The sequence below is a fragment of the Pyrgilauda ruficollis genome, unplaced genomic scaffold (genome assembly GCF_017590135.1).
Source record: "Pyrgilauda ruficollis isolate IOZ18807 unplaced genomic scaffold, ASM1759013v1 scaffold4, whole genome shotgun sequence".
In the NCBI taxonomy this organism is placed as follows: Eukaryota; Metazoa; Chordata; class Aves; order Passeriformes; family Passeridae; genus Pyrgilauda; species Pyrgilauda ruficollis.
In genome coordinates, this window is record NW_024525489.1 from 9,433,766 (window position 1) to 9,441,389 (window position 7,624).

A 7,624-nucleotide genomic window follows, 5' to 3' on the forward strand; every position below is an offset into this window, starting at 1 on the left:
GAGAACGTTTAAGCATGTCGGTATCGCACCATTTCCTGAGCTAGATTTCAGTGGGCTTATTCAAGCAAGGGGGTGAGGAAACTGGAGTTGTAGATGCTTTGAGAGCTTACTCTGGCTGTAGCTGCATGCCAGCCTGGCAGGACCTGACCACATGTTTTCAGTTAACCTGGGGCAGGATGTGCAGGCAGCTCCAGACACATGAGGAGCCCAAAGATCTGTTTGCTTTTGTGGCTGCTCACATCAGTGCCTGCTGTAGCAACAGCTGGCTCTGTTGGTAGGTTGGCCAGAACTGTTTGCATGTTCCTCTCTGACATGCTCACAGCAGAGCAGCTCCGAGGCTGGATGAGTGGATGAACTGAAAGTGCCCTGGGAGCTGGATGCCAAGTAGGGAGGTGAATGGGGACAACAAAGCCCCTTTGAAAGGAACGTGGTTGCCATCTGCAGTGGGAGAAAAGTTGCTTTCTACCAAAGGGTCCCCTAGGAGCAATGCCTGTCTTGCCCTGGCATGTCCTGCAGACACTCCAAGGCATGCTGGTCAGCATCTGTCCTTGTTCTAGTGGCCTGGAAGTGTGTTGTGACACAGGCCTTTGCTCCCCACTGAGGGATGGTGAGTACTGCTGGTGCGACACCTGTGCTGCTGGGCCTACAGCTCTCCTATTTGTGTGCTCCTGCAAGTGTTTGAAGCACCTTTGCTAAGTTTTTCCCAAATGGGTTGCCAAATTGTTCTACCCTGAGTGGTTTCTTTGCCAGTGGGTGACATTTGGCAATGTGTTGGTCAGGGTCTTGTCCAAGACCAGGCTGCTCAGCAAACCTGGCCTTGGCAGTGCCACCAAGCCAAACACATCAGGGCCAAACCTCAGTCATATATAGCTCTTGTGAAGCCTGAAAGCCTTTTTCAGATCTTTGCCACGGAGCCTCCACAGGCCCTGTTTTGAACAGAGATGTTTTGTCCTTTCTAGGTTTTAAACAGTTCCCCAAAACAAACCCTCTGCTATTTACCAGCGTTGTTTTCTTTCTGGTGTTGAATGCTGATAAATAATCAGACCCATTATATTGTATTCGTATCTGCCCTGGTAGCAAATAATTACCACAATTACTACCAAATCAAAATGCTTCTGTTTCTCCTGGTGTCATTAGCATGTCCCAAACATTTTGTTCTTGTGGTTGAAAGTGCAGTAATAACATAGTCCAAGTGCAACACCCGGAGCGGAGCTTCCCAGCACAGCAAGCTTCCCAGCCATGATTGCCTCTGAGATGCTGCTAATTTTCAATCACAGTGTCAGATCCTCTTCTACCGCAGGGAGAGCAACTGCTTAGCCTGTGATTTACCCAATTTATTCCGGTAATAACCGGGTTGGCTGTGTAGCCATCTGTCTGCTTTGCGTGCTCCTCCTGCCCCCGCCCTCCTCCAGCACACAGACTGAGCCGTGCCTGTGCCCTTGCGGAGCAGAGGGAAGGCACCGCTTTGCCTAGGCCATGAAGCAGGTCTGTGTCCACCGAGAAGGGAAGAAATGTTCCTCCCTGTCTCTGCTGACCTCTAGATGCCAGGACTGCCAGCAGTGGGGTCTGCTGCAGTTATTTCCATCAAGTAGGGCAGGAAAGATCCCTTTTCAGATAGGGCAGGGTGGATTATCGAGATTTGGTGGCACTTTGGCCCAAGTGAAGGGAGCTATGGCCCAAGTTTGTGAGGGGGAAACTAAGGTAGGGAGCAGCTGAGGGGGGAAACTGAGGGAGCAGCTGAGGCAAGGACTGAACACAAAGATAGGGGAAAGATATACATCAGCCTGAAACTGAATCCACAGATATGAAAACCATCATGGTCACATGGCTCTGTCTGTGAAGAAAAACATTGTATTGACTGGATCATTATAAAGCTTCTAATTAAAGAGCAGACTCCTCTCTGCCCTGTGTAATGTTACTCAAACAGACCTGCACACATCTCCTTCAAAGCAGATTTCAGTCAGGGTGCAGCCCTAGATCAACAGTCATTCAGAATCAGTATTGCTTGAAACCACTGGGTAAAATCAAATATAAATAGAGCAGAGAGCATTTGAAGCAATTAGGGTCTCGGGGGAGATTCAGTCCCCATAACGAAGCCAAGGAAAGGGGAGATGATGCATCATGTCTGTAATGCAGCGAGGACATGCAGAAGCTGGATTACTCAGAAAACTTGGAGCAGCACATATGGTTCCTATTAAATCACCTGACCTTTCCATCTCCACTGGTATTTCTGGGGCTTTCATTTACTGTAGTGCTCTACAAACTGTAGACTTATGATTGCCCCTGGGACACAGCACAATATTTGAGGTAAATAGGCTTTTACTTGTGCACACCAAAACAACAAATTTTCTGGCTATTTTTGAACCCCACTGATACTGCACAGAGGAAAGATCCTCCCTTTGGAGCTGAAATGCAGAACAGAGTAAGCAAAGAGTTTAGGTCCTTAGGGAGATCACTCGTTGCACAAAGACTTTCAGCTGTGGCTGGAATGGAAAGGGAAGCAGGTGGCAGAAGTGTTGGCACTAACTGGCATGCTTGATGTAGGTACTGATGGGTAGTTCACCACCACAATTGATCTCAAGTGAGTGGGATCATCTGAAGCACGAGTTAAAAGAAGAAAATGTTCTATAATTTGTGGCCATGGGAATCCAATTTCTTTGTGCCTAAAGCAGTGCTGTCTAAACACCATGAGCAAGGTATTCAGAGGGGCTTCACACTTCCCATTGCTCCTTCAGTGAGCTTTGTCCACGTGCCAAAGGATGTTACAGCTGTTCTTCAGGTGAGTGGGGAGCTGGGGCAGCTGAGTGGCTTTGCCCAGTGCTGGGTTAGGCTATAGGAACCAGGCCTACACCCCTGTCCAGGGTGTGCAGGATGAGAGCTGTGAGTGAGTGCCTCTCCAGCCCCACTCATGAGGGAACGCTGCTCCATCAAGCTCCTCTGTTCTAGACCCAGGATTTCAGGGTAGCTCACCAAAGGCACCTCCTGGTGCTGAGCTGGGGATGCTGCCAAGGGCTTCCTGCATGAGCTGGCCTTTGCTCTGTGAGTGGTGCTGCTGCTCTGTGGAGCTGAGGCTGGCCAGGGCTCACTGCAGAGTGTCTGGAAATGCCCTGGACATGAACCAGAGACTTTGGGCTTCTCAGCTGGGGTCATCTGCTGTGTGGTTGCTTACCACTGTAAAAGGCTGGGCACCATGGACTGGGTAACTCCTCATCTCACCTTCCCATGGCATCTTTGCCTGGCAAAGTTTTAGCCCTTTCCTTACAGAAGCCACTCAGAAATTAATCTTCTAAGACCTGTACAGTTTGGAAACCCCCATCAGGCTTTGGAGATGCCAGCATTGCCTCTGCCTGATGGCTGAGCTCAAAGGTGGCCTGGCCTTGACAATCCTACATCAACCAGGAGAACAGCACATTGTCCTGGTGCTGGCACTACCAAATTCACTGACTCCAAAGGAAGAGTATTTATCTTCCCTCTGAGAAATGAAAAGTTTCTTGATGTCTGAATCACTCCCTTGCTTCCCTTTGTGTCAGGTAAATAATTTGGGCTTCCTGGGCTTGTGACAGAAAGAGCAGGGATGGAAATAAACAGGGTGTAGCTCAAGTCATCCTTTCATGTCATGATCTTGGCTGGGCCAGGCTGTTGGGGATGTGCAGCTTTGGTGGGGACTCCCTTCATGGTGAGGACAGAGCAAAGGTTCCATTTCTCTTTGATGCCGTGTCCAGGTGTCCCACCACAGCTGCCAGCACAGACTTGCCCCTGTATCTCTGAACAGAAGAAAGACCCTGAGACCAATGCCAGGCAGATGGGGATGTGCCTGAGCTGATGTGGTCCGGAACAAAAGATGTCCCTTGAAGATGGTGGAGCATGTGGAGCTGCCTTCCAGTCAGCAGTTCCCTATGGGGCCTGCAGGCAACATGAGCCTCCTGCTTCTCAAGGACTTAGCTGGGGCAGCCACGTTGCTGATTCTGGGGCAAAATAGGAGTGGGCAGGAGGGCGGCACTGGCCATGCTAACAAACTGCTATTCCCAATCACTTCCTGAAGAGGAAAAGCAAACAGCAAATATCTGCTTGATTTCTCTTTTTTTTTTTTTTTCTTTGATAAGCCAAGAGAAGGAGTGGCAGCAGATACCCATTTGCAGCTCAGGGGTGTGCAACAAAGAAGTGCCTGCAGCCAAAAAAGCAGGACTGGTAGTGCCTGAGAGGAAGAAGAGGTTCTTCTCCCTGTGGATTTACAAAGTCTTGGCTCACAAAACAGGAGGACAAAGTGCATTGCCAAAACGGCATCATGCTTAATGTCTGGGTCAGAGAAGCTCCAGCTGAGCCCAGGCAGCCCCTTCCACTTCCCCACCTCTTGAGAGCTGGCCAGCAGCCGGGGGCCAGGCCAGCACCTCACCCCGGCACTGACAGGAAGGTGAAAGAACCGTGGGAAAACCCAGCTCTGGTTGCTGCTGTCAGCCTGGCAGCAGCTGCAGTATGGAGAATATTCCTCTGCCCATGGGCCTGCCCCACCCTGCCGTGGTCTGCCTCAGCTGTATGAAGGCAGCAGCAAAGGCTGTCCCAAGGGAGCAGGGAGTGATGGATGACTCAGCCGGCCCAAGTGCCTGACTGCTGCACACGAGGACCAGCTTCAGAGCAAGTGCTGGGTGCTGCAGCTGGGTCATCTCAGTACTGTGCTAAGCCCATGGAGCACGAGCAGGTCCCTGTTGCCTGTGCTTGTTGCACGGGCACTCAGAGCACAGCTCTGCCCCATCCTCTGCCAACGCAGTGCCTGGCACTGCTGGGGCTGTCCCCAGGGGCGATCATGTAAAGCCAGCCCTCACCTTCTCCCTTGTCCAGGGCACCTTGCACTCTGCTGTAAAAGCAGCCTTTCCCCATGTGCCCCTGTGCCTTGCCATTTACTACACTGCAAGGGGAAAAGGTGGCTCTGGCACTTTCTGGGATTTTGGGATGTGATGCAGCATAGTCAGTGGGGTGGGCTCAGAGAACACCAGCACCAGGGAGACGGCAAATCTCCCATGGTACAGTGCCCTATGTGTAATAAAAACCTAGCAGTCCATTCTAGTCAAAGCAAAGAGAGCCCTTTGGAAAAGCCTGCCTTAAGAGGACATGCTGTTCCCAGAGCATCCTACAGCCCCCTGATGATGCTGCAGTTGGTGTCAGTGCACACAGTAAACTGCTACAGTATTAGCAGCCCCAGAGATTACAAAATCTTAAAGAAAGCATCAAAACTCACAGCACTGGCTTTAAAAATAGATTTAAAACTCTGCAGTTTGAACTCTGGCTACTCTGGCTTTTGAAAACTTTTGGATTTAGCTGGTCTGCATTTTTAGGTACCCTTTGCATTGCAATGGCAAGGTCACAATAATTACAGCAGAGAAAGGAGTTTATTTCTTGAAGGGTGTTGAGATTATCATATATTTATATTTAGAGGGAGGGGGCTTTAACAGTTCTCTAGGCCCTGAGTCTGTTAAAAATTTCAACAGCCCCTGACCAGATAACAGATTAACCTCAGACCAGTTTATCTGTGTGGTTACTGATCACCTGCTCTAAATAAGCAAGTAGTGGACTTGCCTTTTCAAGGAAATCTACATGTTTGCAGATGTGCTGACAGAGCATAATTTCCACTGGAAATATTGGCAAGGAGGAGGGAGAAAGTGAAGTGAATCTCAATGCCCAGGAAAGCATAAAGGCAGGCTGATAAATAATCAGGTGGTGAAACAGCTACTTGGCAGTAAGTGGCAATAACTGGTGAGGCAATTGCAGTGCAGTAAAGCCCAATAAGAAAATATGATGTCATGCGTGGCCCTGCTTGGCCAAAGTGTGCCACTCCCTGCAGAAAATAGCAAAGAACTGTAAAAACAAAATATGTTTGTGTTTCAACTGGAAACTGAGGCAATAATCACTATAGTGAAGTAGCAACCAAGCTCTTGGTGAGACATTTAATTTTTTCTCCCAAGGAAGACTCTGCTGCACATTGGCTGGGGAGGCTGGAAGCTGGGACACAAAGCGAACATTGGCTGCCTCTTTATGTGCTCCAGCCTCTGGGGCTGGAGCAAACATAGAGGGAGGCCCTGAGGGTGTGTTCCAGAGGACCCACAGCCTTGTGTGCCATGGTCCTTTCTCCTCTCCCAGCTCCTCCATATCAAACTGGAGAGTGAGCCATCAGGAGATGCAAAAATATAAATATATAGGGTTTAGAGCCTCATGTAATGGCTGTGTGTGGGGAGGAACAGTGTATCTGAAGATGTGGAAATCTTCCCAAAATCCTTGCAGGGAGATACATCAGAAGGTCAGACTCGCCATGAAAGTGAAAACCAGGGAGTGAAGTTTGCAAGTTTGGTACCATGGTTTTTGCTCCTGATTTTGCAGGTATCTATTGCTGCACAGCAATCCCTGTGCCAACAGTGTTTCTTGCTGGGCATCCTCAAAAGCAAAGCCCCTACAATTGCCAGCCTCTAGCAGTGCTTCCACTTGTCCCAAATTTCTGCTGAGAGATCCATGGAAGCTGCCAAGGCCCCACCCCAGAGACAGCCACCCTTCATAGGGAAGATGGGGTCAGGTTCCATCAATACTTGTGGAACAGTTTGGGGTGAATTACAGAAACATAATGATTCTTTTGATTCTGGGGAAGATTTCCCAAACCTCCTCACTGATCCAGTCCAACTTCAACTCCACTTCTGTCTGTCAATCAGCACCAGGCTGCTGCTGACAGTGGGGTGACAGGGTTTGTTTTCCCACCTTCACCACTCAGGTTTAAAAAGCAAATCAGACCCTTTAAAAAGATCCAAAGAAGAAGACAAACAAAGCACCCACCAGCCTATGTTAGAGATGTTATGAATTGCTTTTGAAGATGCTTGTTTGCCTGCATAAGGACAGAAGTGCCTTCCTCTAACAATGCTGCAGAAAAAAAAACACCGTCCCCCAAGTTTGGGGTGCTCTGGAGGGCAGCCATGCTGGAATTGTGATTAAGTGTTTTGGGCCATGCCTTTCACTGCAGCCTGCCAGATAAATATTTACAGCTGACCACGGAGAAGCAGGGGGGGGAAGGAAAGAAGACATCTGTAAATTCTTTGGAGTCTTGCTGCGTTTTAATTTTAATTTCATTCTCTTTTTTTGTTGTTTTTCCATCCACACATCATTGTCTCTTTCTCTCAACCCACAGACAGCTAAAGAAAAGAGTTTTGAGAGAAAGAGGTTATTTCTAAAACCTCAGGGGACGGATCCTGCTTGCAGTGACCGTGTGATAAACCAGTGCTGCAGAGAGCAGACCACAACCTTTGGTTTACTAACTGGCGTAAATCTAATGTAACATTATTGATCTCTGTGGATTTACTCTCAGCCTCATTGCCTCCTCCCTTGTTTTCTTCACAGCTCGCTTTATCCATGCGAAGTCACTGCCTCTGTGGCTGCAATATGCCAGTAAATTGCAGTGTTACACCCACTTCTCAATGGTGTAAATGATTCCCTCTGTTTGGCCTCTGTTTTCAGAAGAAAGCAATTCTCCATGCCCAGTGGGAAAGCATCAGCCACAGCCTCAGCCAGAGCATCTCCTCCCACTGCCCCCAGCCTGCCAAGGTGTCCACAGCTGAGCCCTGCAAAGAGGGGGCAACCTGGAATGGATTAT